Below are 21223 nucleotides of genomic sequence, written 5' to 3'. Positions count from 1 at the left end.
AGGCCCCTTTTAACACAGCTTAGTTGGAATTGGAATATTGCATTCCACTTTAGGCTGACTGAATCTTCAGGTGGCAAAGTTGCCAAATTTGGCTTTGTTGACAAGAACTGGTTTCTTAGTGGACATGATTGTTGACTGTCATTGCTTTAAACTCACTCCTAGGGGGGCGCCTGGGTGGCTCAGTCGGTTAAGCGTCCGACTTCGGCTCAGGTCACGATCTCGCGGTCCGTGAGTTCGAGCCCCGCGTCGGGCTCTGTGCTGACTCCTCAGAGCCTGGAGCCTGTTTCACATTCTGTGTCTCCCTCTCTCTCTGACCCTCTCCCATTCATGCTCTGTCTCTCTCTGTCTCAAAAATAAATAAACCTTAAAAAAATAAATAAATAAATAAACTCACTCCTAGGCTCCATAGCGCAATAGATAGCGCATTGGACTTCTAAACTCACTCCTAAAAATTCATTGTTTTGGACTGAGAATGACAAATACCATATGATTTTACTAATATGAGGAATATAAAAAAAGACAATTGAGTAAACAAACAAAAAGCAGAATCAAACCTATAAATACAAAGAGCTAAGTAAAGGTTGCCAGGTGGAGGAGGGTGGGGGGAATGGTCAAAATGGGTGAAGGGAAGTGGGAGATAAAGGTTTCCAAGTTATGGAATGAATAAGTCATGGCAATAAAAAGCACAGCATAAGGAATATAGTCAATGATATCATAATAGTGTTGTATGGTGACAGATGGTAGCTACACTTGTGGTGAACATAACAAAATGTAAAAACTTTTTGAATCACTATGTTTTACACCTGAAACTAATGTAACTGTGTGTCAACTATACTCAAAAAATTTAAAGAAAAAACAATAAAATTAAAATGCATTGATTTAGGAAGGAACTTTCACGTATGCTGCATGGCTCATGCTTCTGCTCTGTGTGTGTATGTCTTATTTGTTTTTCAGAGAATAAAGTCCCACACTGAGTTACTAAAAAAATTGCAGAACCATAATAATGATTCAAAGAACACAAAACATTAACATAAATATAGTTTAACTTATTAGACTTGATGGTGGGTGCATGAGTTACATTGTACAATTCTGCATACATTTTTTAAAAATTAAAATAAATTGATTTTAATGAATTTGAATGCCAGCTTCCTTTTCTGTTGGGCATAAATATTCAAGCATCAGCATCTCTATTTCTATTACATAGTTCAGGTAACAAACCAATTATTATGAGCAATAGGCTAGACATTGTGCTACATGCTTAGGGTACAAAAGTGAAGACACACATAGTCCCAACCTTTTCTAACAGTCTAATGAAACAATAAAAATAATTCACATTGACTCCATGTCTATGACTTATTTATGAGTGATAGAAGTATTTTAAATGGACCTTATTCAGTTTTCACAATAGTGCTATGAATTAGTATTAATTTCACCCTGTTACTGAGATTTAGACAAATTAAATAACCTTTATAAGCCCCAAATCACACAACTATCGAATGGCAGAGCTGGAATTTAAAAGCACGTTGGCCTGGTTCACCATGATGTTAGTCTTTCAAAACACGTCATTTCAATATCAGCAGGGAACTCCCATATAATGTAGGAGGTGATACTACCTAACAAGCTGCATGGATGCTGTGAGTGCCAGAGGACAGGCGCTGTGCCCAAGCATCCAGGTATGATGTCAGGAGACACTGCCAAGGAGACACATGAACAAAATATCCCTGTGCTTCCTTTAAAAGATCAAAAAACTGGTGAGGTAGCTCTGACTTAGAGATTTACAATAGTAATCTCAAGAAATACCAAGAGTTCCCTCAGAGAAGGTCCTAGCGAAGGAGACTTCATGCCATCAAGCACAGGCTCAGGAATTACAACAGTATGTCTTCCAGTGCTGTAATAGCCAGCATGAAGGAGAGCACAATGTCTTCATTCTGCATTTCATCTTGATCTGTTGCCTAGCCAGACTTATACCTGATTTTTTTCTCCCCTCCCCCCAAACTGAAGAACTTTATTGAAAACTATGACTGGTAGAAACTCCAGATTTTTGCTTTAAAGTCAACTAACAAAATCTTCCAGATTTCCCTAGTACTGCACATTCTTGTCTCTATTTTAAAAACTTTGAGATCCAAAACCAAATTAAAAACTTGGCTGGCAAAATCCTGCTCAAATATCTAGCTCTCATACTATTTATTTTTCTAAATTTCACATCTATACCTTTTATCCCTATATTCTCTATGCTATACATTACATCACTGTGCATTATTGATTTTATAACTGGAAGAATGCACTCCTTAATCCCCTTTACCTATTTCATGTGCCCTTCTACCCCCTCCACTCAGGCAACCATTGTTTGAGTTTGTTCTCTATAGCTATGTTCTCTGCATCTATGACCAAAACTCCTAGATAGTTTGTAAGTTTGTTAGATTGTTAGTTTGTCTTGTTTTTTAGATTCTACATATAAGTGAAGTCATACAGAATTTCTCTATTTGACTTATTTCACTTAGTATAATACCCTCTAGGTCCATCAATGTCGCAAATAGCAAGATTTCATTATTTATGACTAATATTCCATTGTATGCATATACTACATCTTCCTCATTCATTTATATATCAATGGACATTTAGGTGGCTCCTATATCTTAACTACAGTAAATAATGCTGCAATAAATTTAGGAGTACATATGCCTTTTTGAATTAGTGTTTTCATTTTCTTTGGATAAATATTTACAAGTGGAGTTGCTGGGTCATAATATAGTTCTATTTTTAATTTTTTGAGAAACCTCCATACTGTCTTCCATAGTGATTGCACCAATTTGCATTCCTACCAACAGTATATGAAGGATCCTTTTTCTCCACATCCTTGCCATTCTGATAGGTGAGGTGATATATCAAATTGTGGTTTTGACTTGTATTTCCCTGATGGTTAGTAATGTTGAACATCTTTTCATGTGTCTGTTGACCATGTGTATGTCTTCCTTGGAAAAGTCTATTCAGGTCCTCTGTCCATTTTTTAATTAATTAATTTATTTATTTATTTATTTTACTGTCTTTTGTTTAATTTTATTTTTTAATTTACTCCAAATTAGTTAGTATATAGTGCAACGATGATTTCAGGAGTAGATTCTTTAATTCCTCTTACCCATTTAGCCCATCCCTCCTCCCACACCCCCTCCAGTAACCCTGTGTTTGCTCTCCATATTTATGAGTCCCTTATGTTTTGTCCCCCTCTTTGTTTTTATATTATTTTTGTTTCCCTTCTCTTATGTTCATCTGTTTTGTCTCTTAAAGTCTTCATATGAGTGAAGTCATATATTCATCTTTCTCTGACTGACTAATTTGATTAGAGTTTTATGAGTTCTTTATATATTTTGGATGTTAGCCTCTTATTGGATACATCATTTGCAAATATCTTCTCCCACTCAGTAGGTTGCTTTTTGGTTTCATTTTGTTTCCTTAACTGCGCAGAAGCTGTTTAGTTTGATGTAGTCCCATTTGCTTATTTTTGTTCTTGTTGTACCTGCCAAGTGGCAAACATGCAAGATGGCTTCCAGCCATAAAGAGCTCATTGAGACTAGGCAACTGGAAGAGATGGTGAGGCACACACCACAGATGATTTGGGTTCACAGTGAGTACTATAGGTAGGTGTTGCAGGTGGTTATTAGCTAATCAAAAATGACACAAAGCTCTATGACAAAATTTTGGGCAAGTAATGTTTAAGGCATTGTCACTAAGATCCAAACATTGGAGCTTTACAGGGGACCCAGTGGCTTCTGGAACCACCACTATGTTATTTGAATGAAAATACACTTCCACAAGGTTTGGAAGCTTCTGAGCAAGGCGTTTTGGAAAATTCAGATGTCATGACTGAATGTATCCCATCAGGCACACTACAGCACTACATCTTGTCAAAATTGGTCTATTTCTTAGTGCTGGTGGAGCCAGGGCTATGGATGCAGGTGGTACTGGACAGCAAGCCCTCTGTATATATTCTTTATGTCTTTAACATATTATAATATTTTTAAATTAGTGACCATAAGAACTTAGATAATTTAGTTCTATCTCTTTCTAAACTTATAAAGTCATTTTATAATGCCCCTAACATATGTTAAGTTCAGTTTAACAATTTTATCACGAATTATTTAGATATAAGATGCTATTATATAGCATACCATGGTTTACAATGTACACCATATTTGCATTCATGTTTAGAAATTTGTATTTGAGGTAACGTAGCAATACATAGGTCTATATAAATGACAAGAGCGAAATGTTTAAGGAGTAGAATGGAATCCAAGAAACTTGAAACTTAAAAAAACTATATTGGGCATAGACTATAGAAAAATTAGTAAACAAAGAGGGAGTGGACTGTCAGTATACAGCCCTGAAAGTGGTGCATTAAGAAGAAAATTTAAGCATTTAATTACTTTTGGTAGGAGTGATGAGTGTGTTAGGGTCATTGACATAACCCGTAAGAATCATAACTTATAAGAGCTATGGCTTACTGTGCAGCAAGGAACCTTATCATTAGGATTTTTCCAGTGTAGAAAGGGAGAGAACATGCAGACACAAAGATACATATCATTAGTCCACTTGTAAACTAAAATTTTCATTAAGAATCACCTATTGGAGAGAGGGAGGGAAGATGGCGGCGTAGGAGGACGCTGGGCTCACTGCGCATCCTGCTGATCACTTAGATTCCACCTACACCTGCCTAAATAACCCAGAAAACCACCAGAAGACTAGCAGAACAGAGTCTCCGGAGCCAAGTGCAGATGAGAGGCCCACAGAAGAGGGTAGGAATGGCGGAGAGGCGGTGTGCACTGCACGGACTGGTGGGAGGGAGCCGGGTGGAGGGGCAGCCTGCCGGCCAAGCAGAGCCCCTGAGTTTGGCTTGCAAAAGCGGAGGGGCTGGACAGAGTGTGTTCTGAGAGCAAGCACGACTAAGCATCTGGGAGGTCATAAGTTAACAGCTCTGCTCGGAAAGCGGGAAGGCTGGAGGACAAAGGGAGAGAGAGTTGCTGAGCCCCCAGAGGACAGAGCTCAGTTTGGTGGGGAACAAAGGTGCTTGCCAGCGCCATCTCCCTCGCCCATCCCCCAGCCAAAATCCCAAAGGGAACCAGTTCCTGCCAGGGAACTTTCTCGCTCAGCGCAAACACCCAACTCTGTGCTTCTGTGGAGCCAACCCTCCGGCAGCGGTCTGACTCCCTCCCGCTGCCACAGGGCCCCTCCTGAAGTAGATCACCTAAGGAGAAGCGAGCTAAGCCTGACCCTCCTGCCCCCGTGCACCTTGCCTACCCACCCCAGCTAATACGCCAGATCCCCAGCACCACAAGCCTGGCAGTGTGCAAGTAGCCCAGATGGGCCACGCCACCCCACGGTGAACCCTGCCCCTAGGAGAGGGGAAGAGAAGGCACACACCAGTCTGACTGTGGCCCCAGCGGTGGGCTGGGGGCAGGCACAGGTCTGACTGTGGCTCCGCCCACCAACTCCAGTTATACACCACAGCACAGGGGAAGTGTCCTGCAGGTCTGCACCCTGAAGGGACTATCCAAAATGGCCAAACAGAAGAATTCTCCTCAAAAGAATCTCCAGGAAATAACAACAGCTAATGAACTGATCAAAAAGGATTTAAATAATATATCAGAAAGTGAATTTAGAATAATAGTCATAAAATTAATCACTGGGCTTGAAAACAGTATAGAGGACAGCAGAGAATCTCTTGCTACAGAGATCAAAGGACTAAGGAACAGTCAGGAGGAGCTGAAAAACGCTTTAAACGAAATGCAAAATGAAATGGAAATGACCACAGCTCGGATTGAAGGCAGAGGAGAGAATAGTGAATTAGAAGATAAAGTTATGGAAAAAGAGGAAGCTGAGAAAAAGAGAGATAAAAAAATCCAGGAGTATGAGGGGAAAATTAGAGAACTAAGTGATACGCTAAAAAGAAATAATATACACATAATTGGTATTCCAGAGGAGGAAGAGAGAGGGAAAAGTGCTGAAGGGGTACTTGAAGAAATAATAGCTGAGAAAAAGGCTTTGAAATCCAAGAGGCACAGAGAACACACTTTAGACATAATTTGAATCGATCTTCTGCACGACCTATCATAGTGAAACTGGCAAAATACAAGGATAAAGAGAAAATTCTGAAAGCAGCAAGGGATAAACATGCCCTAACATATAAAGGGAGACCTATAAGACTCCTGACTGACCTCTCTTTTGAAACTTGTCAGGCCAGAAAGGAATGGCAGAAAATCTTCAATGTGTTGAACAGAAAAAGTATGCAGCCGAGAATCCTTTATCCAGCAAGTCTGTCATTTAGAACAGAAGGAGAGATAAAGGTCGTCCCAAACAAAAACTGAAGGAATTCGTCACCATTAAACCAGCCCTACCAGAGATCCTAAGGGGGATCCTGTGAGAAAAAGTACCAGAGACATCGCTACAAGCATAAAACATACAGACATCACAATGACTCTAAACCCGTATCTTTCTATAATAACACTGAATGTAAATGGATTAAAGGCGCCAACCAAAAGACATAGGGTATCAGAATGGATAAAAAAACAAGACCCATCTATTTGCTGTCTACAAGAGACTCATTTTAGACCTGAGGACACCTTTAGATTGAGAGTGAGGGGATGGAGAACAATCTATCATGCTACTGGAAGTCAAAAGAAAACTGGAGTAGCCATACTTATATCAGACAAACTAGACTTTAAATGAAAGGCTGTAACAAGAGATGAAGAAGGGCATTATATAATAATTACAGGGTCTATCCATCAGGAAGAGCTAACAATGATAAATGTCTATGCGCCGAATGCGGGAGCCCCCAAATATATAAAACAATTACTCATAAACATAATCAACCTTATTGATAAGAATGTGGTAATTGCAGGGGACTTTAACACTCCACTTACAGAAATGGATAGATCATCTAGACACATGGACAATAAAGAAACAAGGGCCCTGAATGAGACATTGGATCCAATGGACTTGACAGATCTATTTAGAACTCTGCATCCCAAAGCAACAGAATATACTTTCTTCTCGAATGCACATGGAACATTCTCCAAGAGAGCTCATATACTGGGTCACAAAACAGCCCTTCATAAGTATACAAGAATTGAAATCATACCATGCATATTTTCAGACCACAATGCTATGAAGCTTGAAATCAACCACAGGAAAAAGTCTGGAAAACCTCCAAAAGCATGGAGGTTAAAGAACAGCCTACTAAAGAATGAGTGGGTCAACCAGGCAATTAGAGAAGAAATTAAAACATATATGGAAACAAACGAAAATGAAAATACAACAATCCAAATGCTTTGGGATGCAGCGAAGACAGTCCTGAGAGGAAAATACATCGCAATCCAGGCCTATCTCAAGAAACAAGAAAAATCCCAAATACAAAATCTAACAGCACACCTAAAGGAAATAGAAGCAAATCAGGAAAAGCAGCCTAAACCCAGCAGAGGAAGAAAAATAATAAATATCAGAGCAGATAAACAATATAGAATCTAAAAAAACTGTAGAGCAGATCAACGAAACCAAGAGTTGGTTTTTTGAAAAAATAAACCAAATTGTTAAACCTCTAGCCAGGCTTCTCAAAAACAAAAGCGAAATGACCCAAATAGATAAAATCATGAATGAAAATGGAATTATTACAACCAATCCCTCAGAGATACAAACAATTATCAGGGAATACTATGAAAAATTATATGCCAACAAATTGGACAACCTGGAAGAAATGGACAAATTCCTGAACACCCACACTCTTCCAAAACTCAATCAGGAGGAAATAGAAAGCTTGAACAGACCCATAACCAGCGAAGAAATTGAATTGGTTATCAAAAATCTCCCAACAAATTAGAGTCCAGGACCAGATGGCTTCCCAGGGGAGCTCTACCAGACGTTTAAAGCAGAGATAATACCTATCCTTCTCCAGCTATTCCAAGAAATAGAAAGGGAAGGAAAATTTCCAGACTCATTCTATGAAGCCAGTATTACTTTGATTCCTAAACCAGACAGAGACCCAGTAAAAAAAGAGAACTACAGGCCAATATCCCTGATGAATATGGATGCAAAAATTCTCAATAAGATACTAGCCAATCGAATTCAACAGCATATAAAAAGAATTATTCACCATGATCAAGTGGGATTCATTCCTGGGATGCAGGGCTGGTTTAACATTCGCATATCAATCACCATGATACATCACATTAACAAAAAAAAGAGAAGAACCATATGATCCTGTCAATCGATGCAGAAAAGGCCTTTGACAAAATCCAGCACCCTTTCTTAATAAAAACCCTTGAGAAAGTCGGGATAGAAGGAACATACTTACACATCATAAAAGCCATTTATGAAAAGCCCACAGCTAACATCATCCTCAATGGGGAAAAACTGAGAGCTTTTTCCCTGAGATCAGGAACACGACAGGGATGCCCACTCTCACCGCAGTTGTTTCACATAGTGTTGGAAGTTCTAGCATCAGCAATCAGACAACAAAAGGAAATCAAAGGCATCAAAATTGGCAAAGATGAAGTCAACCTTTCGCTTTTTGCAGACGACATGATATTATACATGGAAAATCCGATAGACTCCACCAAAAGTCTGCTAGAACTGATACATGAATTCAGCAAAGTTGCAGGATACAAAATCAATGTACAGAAATCAGTTGCATTCTTATACAGTAACAATGAAGCAACAGAAAGACAAATAAAGAAACTGATCCCATTCACAATTGCACCAAGAAGCATAAAATACCTAGGAATAAATCTAACCAAAGATTTAAAAGATCTGTATGCTGAAAACTATAGAAAGCCTATGGAGGCAATTGAAGAAGATATAAAGAAATGGAAAGACATTCCCTGCTCATGGATTGGAAGAATAAATATTGTCAAAATATCAATACTACCCAAAGCTATCTACACATTCAATGCAATCCCAATCAAAATTGCACCAGCATTCTTCTCAAAGCTAGAACAAGCAATTCTAAAATTTGTATGGAACCATGAAAGACCCTGAATAGCCAAAGTAATTTTGAAGAAGAAGACCAAAGCAGCAGGCATCACAATCCCAGACTTTAGCCTCTACTACAAAGCTGTCATCATCAAGACAGCATGGTATTGGCACAAAAACAGACACACAGACCAATGGAATAGAATAGAAACCACAGAACTAGACCCACAAACGTATGGCCAACTCATCTTTGACAAAGCAGAAAAGAACATCCAATGGAAAAAAGACAGTCTCTTTAACAAATGGTGCTGGGAGAACTGGACAGCAACATGCAGAAGGATGAAACTAGACCACTTTCTCACACCATTCACAAAAATAAACTCAAAATGGATAAAGGGCCTGAATGTGAGACAGGAACCCTCAAAACCCTAGAGGAGAAAGCAGGAAAAGACCTCTCTGACCTCAGCCATAGCAATCTCTTACTCGACACATCCCCAAAGGCAAGGGAATTAAAAGCAAAAATGAACTATTGGGACCTTATGAAGATAAAAAGCTTCTGCACAGCAAAGGAAACAACCAACAAAACTAAAAGGCAACCAACAGAATGGGAAAAGATATTTGAAAATGACATATCAGACAAAGGGCTAGTCTCCAAAATCTATAAAGACTTCACCAAACTCCACACCCGAAAAACAAATAACCCAGTGAAGAAATGGGCAGAAAACATGAATAGACACTTCTCTAAAGAAGACATCCAGATGGCCAACAGGCACATGAAAAGATGCTCAACGTCGCTCCTCATCAGGGAAATACAAATCAAAACCACACTCAGATATCACCTCACGCCAGTCAGAGTGGCTAAAATGAACAAATCACGAGACTATAGATGCTGAAGAGGATGTGGAGAAACGGGAACCCTCTTGCACTGTTGGTGGGAATGCAAATTGGTGCAGCCGCTCTGGAAAGCAGTGTGGAGGTTCCTCAGAAAATTAAAAATAGACCTACCCTATGACCCAGGTATAGCACTGCTAGGAATTTACCCAAGGGATGCAGGAGTCCTGATGCATAGGGGCACTTGTACTCCAATGTTTATAGCCGCACTCTCAACAATAGCCAAATTATGGAAAAAGCCTAAATGTCCATCAACTGATGAATGGATAAAGAAATTGTGGTTTATATACACAATGGAGTACTACATGGCAATGAGAAAGAACGAAATATGGCCCTTTGTAGCAACGTGGATGGAACTGGAGAGTGTGATGCTAAGTGAAATAAGCCATACAGAGAAAGACAGATACCATATGGTTTCACTCTTATGTGGATCCTGAGAAACTTAACAGAAGACCATAGGGGAGGGGAAGGAAACAAAAAGAGGTTAGAGTGGGAGAGAGCCAAAGCATAAGAGACTGTTAAAAACTGAGAACAAACTGAGGGTTGATGGGGGGTGGGAGGGAGGGGAGGGTGGGTGATGGGTATTGAGGAGGGCACCTTTTGGGTTGATCACTGGGTGTTGTATGGAAATCAATTTGACAATTACTTTCATATATTAAAAAAAAATCACCTATTGGTTTATGGTTCTGGAGGAAGATAAACACACTTTCCCCTATTATTCCTACCAAGTACAACTAAAAACTGTACACATGATACATAAAAAAATATATAAGAAGACCGTGTAAGGTGGGGAGAATGTCTTGTGACCCCCCCCCCCCCAGCTCAACAGATTAAAGCACCTCAGGCCTGGAATTTCCCAAAGCCCAACTTATCAATAGCAGAAAGCTCCATTGAATTGAATAGAAGTACCATCGCCAACACCAATGAGGCCTGGTGGCAATGGTCAGGAGGATCTTTCAGGAAACCTGTTGCTAATAAGCAGCCAGGAGAAGTGCTTTTCTTCCGTGCTAGGCTACCCTCCTTTGCCAGAGATAAGGGACAAAAAGGAGCTTTACCCAGGAAGCTTCTTCATCCCTGGGGCCTGAGACATCCATGACAAGAATTTTATTTTTTATTTATTTTTTATTTTTTTATATATATATGAAATTTATTGACAAATTGGTTTCCATACAACACCCAGTGCTCATCCCAAAAGGTGCCCTCCTCAATACCCATCACCCACCCTCCCCTCCCTCCCACCCCCCATCAACCCTCAGTTTGTTCTCAGTTTTTAACAGTCTCTTATGCTTTGGCTCTCTCCCACTCTAACGTCTTTTTTTTTTTTTCTTCCCCTCCCCCATGGGTTCCTGTTGAGTTTCTCAGGATCCACATAAGAGTGAAACCATATGGTATCTGTCTTTCTCTGTATGGCTTATTTCTTTTTTTTTTTTTTATGAAATTTATTGACAAATTGGTTTCCATACAACACCCAGTGCTCATCCCAAAAGGTGCCCTCCTCAATACCCATCACCCACCCTCCCCTCCCTCCCACCCCCCCATCAACCCTCAGTTTGTTCTCAGTTTTTAACAGTCTCTTATGCTTTGGCTCTCTCCCACTCTAACCTCTTTTTTTTTTTCCTTCCCCTCCCCCATGGGTTCCTGTTAAGTTTCTCAGGATCCACATAAGAGTGAAACCATATGGTATCTGTCTTTCTCTGTATGGCTTATTTCACTTAGCATTACACTCTCCAGTTCCATCCACGTTGCTACAAAGGGCCATATTTCATTTTTTCTCATTGTGTATGGCTTATTTCACTTAGCATGACACTCTCCAGTTCCATCCACGTTGCTACAAAAGGCCATATTTCATTTTTTCTCATTGCTACGTAGTATTCCATTATGTATATAAACCACAATTTCTTTATCCATTCATCAGTTGATGGACATGTAGGCTCTTTCCATAATTTGGCTATTGTTGAGAGTGCTGCTATGAACATTGCGGTACAAGTGCCCCTATGCATCAGTACTCCTGTATCCCTTGGGTAAATTCCTAGCAGTGCTATTGCTGGGTCATAGGGTAGGTCTATTTTTCATTTTCTGAGGAACCTCCACACTGCTTTCCAGAGCGGCTGCACCAATTTGCATTCCCACCAACAGTGCAAGAGGGTTCCCATTTCTCCACATCCTCTCCAGCATCTATAGTCTCCTGATTGGTTCATTTTGGCCACTCTGACTGGTGTGAGGTGATACCTGAGTGTGGTTTTGATTTGTATTTCCCTGATAAGGAGCGACGCTGAACATCTTTTCATGTGCCTGTTGGCCATCTGGATGTCTTCTTTAGAGAAGTGTCTATTCATGTTTTCTGCCCATTTCTTCACTGGGTTATTTGTTTTTCGGGTGTGGAGTTTGGTGAGCTCTTTATAGATTTTAGATACTAGCCCTTTGTCCGATATGTCATTTGCAAATATCTTTTCCCATTCCGTTGGTTGCCTTTTAGTTTTGTTGGTTGTTTCCTTTGCTGTGCAGAAGCTTTTTATCTTCATAAGGTCCCAGTAATTCACTTTTGCTTTTAATTCCCTTGCCTTGGGGATGTGTCGAGTAAGAGATTGCTACGGGTAAGGTCAGAGAGGTCTTTTCCTGCTTTCTCCTCTAAGGTTCTGATGGTTTCCTGTCTCACATTTAGGTCCTTTATCCATTTTGAGTTTATTTTTGTAAATGGTGTGAGAGAGTGGTCTAGTTTCAACCTTCTGCATGTTGCTGTCCAGTTCTCCCATCACCATTTGTTAAAGAGACTGTCTTTTTTCCATTGGATGTTCTTTCCTGCTTTGTCAAAGATGAGTTGGCCATACGTTTGTGGGTCTAGTTCTGGGGTTTCTATTCTATTCCATTGGTCTGTGTGTCTGTTTTTGTGCCAATACCATGCTGTCTTGATGATGACAGCTTTGTAGTAGAGGCTCAAGTCTGGGATTGTGATGCCTGCTGCTTTGCTCTTCTTCTTCAAAATTCCTTTGGGTATTCGGGGCCTTTTGTGATTCCATATGAATTTTAGGATTGCTTGTTCTAATTTCGAGAAGAATGCTGGTGCAATTTTGATTGGGATTGCATTGAATGTGTAGATAGCTTTGGGTAGTATTAACATTTTGACAATATTTATTTTTCCAATCCATGAGCAGGGAATGTCTTTCCATTTCTTTAAATCTTCTTCAATTACCTTCATAAGCTTTCTATAGTTTTCAGCATACAGATCCTTTACATCTTTGGTTAGATTTATTCCTAGGTATTTTATGCTTCTTGGTGCAATTGTGAATGGGATCATTTTCTTTATTTGTCTTTCTGTTGCTTCATTGTTACTGTATAAGAATGCAACTGATTTCTGTACATTGATTTTGTATCCTGCAACTTTGCTGAATTCATGTATCAGTTCTAGCAGACTTTTGGTGGAGTCTATCGGATTTTCCATGTATAATATCATGTCATCTGCAAAAAGCGAAAGCTTGACTTCATCTTTGCCAATTTTGATGCCTTTGATTTCCTTTTGTTGTCTGATTGCTGATGCTAGAACTTCCAGCACTATGTTAAACAACAGCGGTGAGAGTGGGCATCCCTGTCGTGTTCCTGATCTCAGGGAAAAAGCTCTCAGTTTTTCCCCATTGAGGATGATGTTAGCTGTGGGCTTTTCATAAATGGCTTTTATGATCTTTAAATATGTTCCTTCTATCCCGACTTTCTCAAGGGTTTTTATTAAGAAAGGGTGCTGGATTTTGCCATGACAAGAATTTTAAAGCAGCCATTATAAAAATGCTTCAACAAGCAATTTAAAATTCTTTTAAATGAAAAGATAGAAATTCTCAGTAATAAATAATAAAATAAAATACCTGAAATAAGAAAACTCTGCCTGGGGAGGCTCAATAGTAGAATGGAGAATACAAAGCATAGAGTCAATGAATTGAGCACATATCAATAGAATTTATCCAATGCAGACATAGAGATAGAGTAAAAACAAACAAGCCAGAGCCTAAAGAATCTGTGACACAATAACCAAAAGATATGACTGCATGCTACTATTTACAATAAACTTCCAAAAGTGACATAGGTACATTAAGGTGAGAGCATAGAAAAAATACCCAAGTATTAATGAAAGGAAGTTATTTGAAAAAAAATCAGTAACATTGATAAAACTTTCAGTATAAGAGCAAAAATAAAATGAGAGAACTCACAAATCACCAATACCAGGAATGAAATAGGGGATCTCATTACAGATCCTACATAATTAAAGACATAACAAGGAATATTACAAACAACTTTATACTCATAAATTTGACAACTTAAAAGAAAAAGACATGTTCCTTAAAAATTACAACTTGCCAAACTCAACCCAAGATAATATACATAATCTGATCATTTGATTAGTCCTATAACCATGAATGATTTTGAATTTGTAATGAAAAAGTTCCAGAAAAAGGAATCTCTACACCAAGATGGTTTCACCAGACAGGTCTACCAAACACTTAAACAGTAGTTAACACCAATTTACATAATCTCTTCCAGAAAATAAAAGAGAGGGGACTCCCTATAATCATTTTATGATTGAACTATTACTCTAATTCCAAAACAAGACAAAAACAGTACAAAAAAAGGAAACTACAGAGCATTATTTCTCATGAACATAAATGAAATAAAACAACAAACTATTGAAAATAAAATCAAAAATGCAAAAAAGAATTATGCAACTCATCATTGCATTCCCAACATATAACAGAGTTTTTGGCCCATTGCAAGTGTTTGACACTGATTTGTGGGATGAATGAATGGATTAATTAATTATTTTTTACTGGACCATTCCACTCCATAGTCCTAAAGTTAGCTTAAATGCAACATAACTAAAAATTGACTTATTAATTTATGTATTCCTATTCCCATTCTGCACAATGACTGGTACTTACTCAGTATTACTGCATACAATATTTGCTGAAAGAATAAATGCATCAATTAAAGACAAGCCATCACTATCCGACCACCTGAGCCTCAAATGAAAGGCTATACATATTGGTAAGTGACATAAATTTTGTAGTCAAATAAAATTACCTTCAAATTCAGCTTTGCTATTTATCAAATGTGTGAACAGAAACAATTTTTTTAACTCCTCTGAGCTTCCAAAGAACTTTTTCTCACCATCTACCATCTGACTGTGAAGTCAATGCCATATATTTAGGGTTTTGTGAGTTTTGTTTCTGTGGCAATCCACTTCCAGTACCAGTAGCTATTTTAGTCAGGCTGAGCAATATTAGATTGTTGTCATAAAATACACAAAAATCTCAGTGGTTTAACATTTATTTCTTGCTCATTGTACATGTTTTTCATGGATCAGATGGGATATTTTCTCTATATTATCCCTATTCGGGGACATAAGATAATGGAGGCTACAACCTCTGAATCCTCACCAGTTACAGCAGCAGAAAGAAGAAAGCATGAGAAACATTCATCAATTCTTAATTGCCTCCAAAATAAGTGACACTTTTTATTTCCTTTTATATTTCATTTATCAGAGAAAGGAACATAGCTATGCCTAATTTCGAGAGGGCAAGGAAATGTGACACTCCCCATTGCATAGCATTTCTCAGATTTGAAGTTAATGAATAGTAGTAATATTTACTGTATATTTAATTAAAATAAATATTAATAAGTATTTGCCTTATATGGCATATGTGATCCATCAGCAAACTCTGTCAACTCTACCTTCAAACTGTATCCTGAATCTGTCCACTTCTCATCTCTTGCAATATTAATCTCTGTCACAGATGAGATTTCAGAAAAAAGATGCTAAGATGAAGTTAGGAGTGCAAAAATTACATTGAAGAGTATATTTGTAACTGCTCTCCAAGTAACAGAACCAGAGATTTCTTAAAAGGAATTGGCTCACCGACACTGGCTGCCTAACTTGCTTATACCAAGACCCACACCCCAGCACTCTGACCCAACTTCCCTTCTTGCTCAAGCTTGTCCCAGTTCCAGTACAGCAGGTCCCTCATCCAGAAGACAGGCACAAATCCCTTCCCACACCATGTCCCTAAACCCTAGAGTTTTAAAAGTCAGCATGCTTGGCTGGGATAGAGCCTGGAAGCAACTGCGCTGCTCCTGGAGAGAAGACAGGCAAACAAGCTGAAGGTAGACAGTACAGAAAAAACAATCTGAAAAAACAGTGGGACACACAGTGGGGAGACTATTCACTCCTCTTGGAGTGCAGCATTCATGGAGATGCCTTTCTGGGAACAAAAGAGCTGACTGGCACCATTTCCCTCCCCTGACCCTCAGCATAAACACAGAGACACCAGTGGAAAGCAGTGCAGTGCCCACACTGGCTGCCTAACATGCTTACACCAAGATCAGCAACCTCATGCTCTGGTGGGACTGCCATTTTCATTCAAGCTTGCCTCAGTCCCAGAGCAACGGGCATGTTTCCCAGAAAACCAGCAGAGAATCTGGCACATACTATGTCTCCCGACCAGAGAGTTCAGCAGGGCTTCAGTTCTAGTGGAAGCAGTATCAGGTTTCATTTAACAAGCAGACCAGAGCGCAGCTACTTAAAACTCATCACACTCTGGTGAAGGACCAAACACTGCCACTGCAGGCAAAGAGAGGCTCTGTGGATGATTGGCTTAAAGGATAGAGCAGCTGAAGCACAACAGAAGAGTGTGCATACAGCACATACCAGAGACACTCTGTGAAGTGCCAGGCTCTGGACAAACATGACTTCCTCTTTATAAATCCATTATTCTCAGGAGCAGGACATAAGTGGCTTTTTTAACACACCAAAGAAGGCAGAGACTTAGACAAAATACCAAGATGGAGGCATTAATCCCAAATGAAAGACCAAGATAAGGCTGGGTCAGAGATCTAAGTGAAACAGATATAAGTAACATAACTGATAGGGGATTTAAAAGCCATGATCATAAGAATACTCTCTGGACTTGAGAAAAGAATGGAAGACATCAGGGAGACCCCTACTATAGGGATAAATGAGTTAAAAAAAGAATCAGTCAGAAATGAAGAATGCAATAACTGAGATTAGAAACAAGCTTGATGAAACGAACACACATCTGGAAGAAGCAGAGAAAAAAATAAGTGATATAGAAGACAAAATAATGAAGCTGAACAAAAGAGAGAAAGAGGAATTATGGAACCTAAGAATAGACTTACAGAACTCATTGACTCCATCAAACATAATAACATTCATGTTATAAGAGTCCCAGAAGAAGAAGAGAGAAAAGAGGGGCAGAAAATATTTTTGAGGAAATAATAGCTGAAAATTTTCCTAATTTGGGGAATGAAATAGACATCCAGATCCAGGAGGCACAGAGAACTCCATAAAAATCAACAAAAGCAGCACAACACCAAGACATATTGTAATTAAAATTGCAAAATATAGTGATAAATTTAAAAAATCATAAAAGCAGCCATACAAAAGAAGTCCTTAACTTACAAAAGAAGACCAATAAGTCTAGTTAGAAATTTCTAAACAGAAACTTGGCAAGCCAGAAAGGAGTGGCATAATATTCTCAAGGTGCTGAATCGGGAAGAATCTGCAGCCAAGAACACTCTATCCAGGAAGGCTATCATTCAGAATAGAAGGAGAGATAGGGTTTCCCAGACAAACAAAAACAGAATGAATTCGTGACCACTAAGCCAGCAATGCAAGAAATATTAAGAGGACTCTGAGTGGAAGGGACAGACCAAAAGTGACAAAGACAAGGAAGGAACAGAGAATATCTCCAGAAATAATGACAAATAATTCAATAATTACTTTAAATGTAAATGGACTAAATGTTCCACTCAAAATACATAGGATGTCAGAATGGATGAAAAAAACAAGACCCATCTATATGCTGCCAGAAAAGACTCATTTTAGACCTAAAGACACCTGCAGATTGAAAGTGAGGGGATGGGGAAACATTTATCATGCAACTGGACATCAAAATAAAGGTGGAGTTGCAATACTTACATAAGAAAAACTAGACTTTAAAACAAAGATTGTAACAAGAGATGACTAGGGCACTGTATCATAATAAAGGAGAAAACACAACAAGATATAACAATTGTGAATACTAATGCATCCAACATGACAGCATCCAAATATATAAAACAATTAATGACAAACATGAAGGAACTAATTGATATAATACAATAGTAGTAGGGGGCTTTAACACTCCACTCACAGCAAAGGATAGATCATCTAAACAGAAAAATAAGGAAGGAAACAATGGCTTTGCATGACATAGTGGACCAGATGGACTTAATAGATATATTCAGAACATTCTATAGTACAACAGAAGACTACACATTCTTTTCAATGCACAAGGATATTCTCCAGAATAGATCACAAACAGGTCACAAAACAGGTCTCAACAAACACAAAAAGATTGATCATACCATGCATATTTTCTTACCACCATGGTTTGAAACTTGGTCAACCACAAGAAAAAATATCTAGAAAGAACACAAATATATGCAGGTTAAATAACATGCTACTAAAGGATGAATGGGCCAAATATGAAATCAAAGAAGAAATAAAAAATACATGGAGACAAATTAAAACACAGTGGTCCAAAGCCTTTGGGATGCAGCAAAAGTTGTACTGGGAGGGAAATATACAGAAATAGAGGCCTACCTGAAGCAAGTGAAATTTCAAATAAACAGCCAAGCTTCCACCTAAAGAAGCTAGAGAAAGAACAAAAAATGAAGCCTAAAGCCAGCAGAAGGAAGGAGATAGTAAAGATCAGAGCAGAAATAAGTGATATAGAAACTAAAAAAAAATCAATAGATCAAAGAAACCACAAAATGGTTCTTAGGAAAAATTAGTAAAATTGATAAACTTCTAGCCAGACTTATCAACAAGAAAAGAGAAAGAACCCACATAAATAAAATGACAAATTAGAGAGAAGAAATAACAACCAGCACAACAGAAATACAATTCTAAGAGAATATTATGAAAAACTATAATTTGCCAACAAATTAGACAACCTAGAAGAAATGGATAAATTTTAGAAACATATAAACCACCAAAATTGAAACAGGAAAAATAGAAAACTTGAACAGACTGATAACTAGGAAAGAAATTGAATTGGTTAAGAAAATTTTCCCAACAAACAAAAGTCCAGGAAGAGATGGCTTCACAGGTAAATTATATCAAACATTTAAAGAAGAGATTATACCTATTCTTCTCAAATTATTAAAAAAAATAGAAAAAGAAGGAAAACTTCCAAACTCATTCTATGAGGCTAGCATCACTCTGATTCTAAAACCGGATAAAGACTCCACTAAAAAAGAGAACTACAAGCCAATATATCTGAGTAACATGAATGCAAACATTCTCAATACAATACTAGCAAAGCAAATCCAATAGTACATTCAAAGAATCACCACAATCAAGTGGGATTTACTCCTGGATTGCAATGGTGGTTGGGCTCTTTCCTAGGCTGCAGGACTGGTTCAATATTCACAAATCAATCAATGTGATACACTACATTAATAAAAGTAATGGTAAGAACCATATGATCCTTTTAATAGATGCAGAAAAAGCATTTGACAGTGTAACATCCATTCATGATAAAAATCCTCAAAAAAGTGTGGTTAGAAAGAACATACTTCAACATAATAAAGGTCATATACAAAAAATCCACAGCTAATATCATTATAAATGGGGAAAACAGAGAGCTTTTCTTTCTATGATCAGGAACAATGCAGAGATGTCTACTCTCACCACTGTTATTTAACATAGTACTGGAAATCCTAGCCACAGCAATAAGACAACAAAAAGATATAAAAGCATCCAAATCAACAAGAAAGAAGTAAAACTTTCACTATTTGTAGATGGCATGATATAGAAAACCCAAAAGTTACACCAACAAATTGCTAGAACTGATACATGAATTCAGTAAAGTCACAGAGTACAAAAGCAATGTACAGAAATCTGTTGCATTTCTATACATCAATAAGGAAATAGCAGAAAAAGAAATTAAGGAAGCAATCCCATTTAAAATTGCACCAGGGGCACCTGGGTGGCTCGGTCGGTTAAGTGCCAGACTTCAGCTCAGGTCATGATCTGATGATTTGTGGGTTCAAGCTCCACATCGGGCTCTGTGCCGACAGCTTAGAGCCTGGAGCCTGCTTCGGTTCCTGTATCTCCCTCTCTCTCTGCCCTGCCCCTGCTCGCACTCTGTCTAGGAATAAACGTAACAAAACACATGAAAGGCCTGTATTCTGAAAACTATAAAACACTGATGAAAGAACTTGAAGAGGATACAAAGAAATGAAAAGACATTCCATGTTATGGATTGGAAGAACAAATCTTGTTAAAATGTCTATACTACCTGAAGCAATCTACACATTTAATACAATTCCTGTGAAAATACCACCAGAAATTTTCACAGAGCTAGAACAAGCAATCCTAAAGTTTATATGGAACCACAAAAGACCCCAAATAGCCAAAGAAACCTTGAAAAAGAAAAGAAAAGCTGGAGCCATCACGATTCCAGACTTCAAGTTATATTACAAAGCTGTAGTGATCAAGACAGTATGGTCCTGGCACAAAAAATATACATAGATCAATGGAATAAAATAGAAAACCCAGAAATGAACTTACAACTGTATGGTAAATTAATATTCAACAAAGCAGGAAAGAATATCCAATGGGAAAAAGACAGCCTCTTCAAGAAATGGTGTTGGGGAAATGGGACAGCAACATGAAGAAGAATGAAACTGGACAAGTTTATTAAAGCATTCACAAAAATACATTCAAAGTGGATGAAAGACTTAAATGTGAGACCTGAAACCATAAAAATCCTAGAGGAGTACATGGGTAGTACTCACTTTGACACTGGTCTTGGCAACTTCTTTCTAGAATGTCTCCTGAGGCAAGGGAAACAAAAGCAAAAATAAAAACTGGGGCTTCATCAAAATGGAAAGCTTCTGCACAGCTTAGGAAACAATCAAAACTAAACGGCAAAACTTATGGGATGGGTGAATATATTTGCAAATGACATATCTGATAAGGATTTAGTATCTAAAATATATAATGAACTTATAAAACTCAACACCACAAAACACGAATAATCCAATTAAAAATGGGCAGAAGATATGAACACATGTTTCTCCAAATAAGATATACACATGGCCAACAGACACATGAAAAGATGTTCATCATCATGTAGCATTAGGGAGATGCAAATCACAACTACAATGAGCTATCAGCTCACACCTGTTACAATGGCTAAAATCAACACCACAAGAAACAACAGGTGTTGGTGAGGATGCAGAGAAAGGAGAAACCTCTTACACTGTTGGTGGAAATGCAAACTGGAGCAGCCTCTCTGCAAAATAGCATGGAGGATCTTCAAAA

This window comes from Lynx canadensis, chromosome X (genome assembly GCF_007474595.2).
Source record: "Lynx canadensis isolate LIC74 chromosome X, mLynCan4.pri.v2, whole genome shotgun sequence".
Taxonomy (NCBI): Eukaryota; Metazoa; Chordata; class Mammalia; order Carnivora; family Felidae; genus Lynx; species Lynx canadensis.
This window is presented reverse-complemented; position numbering follows the sequence as displayed.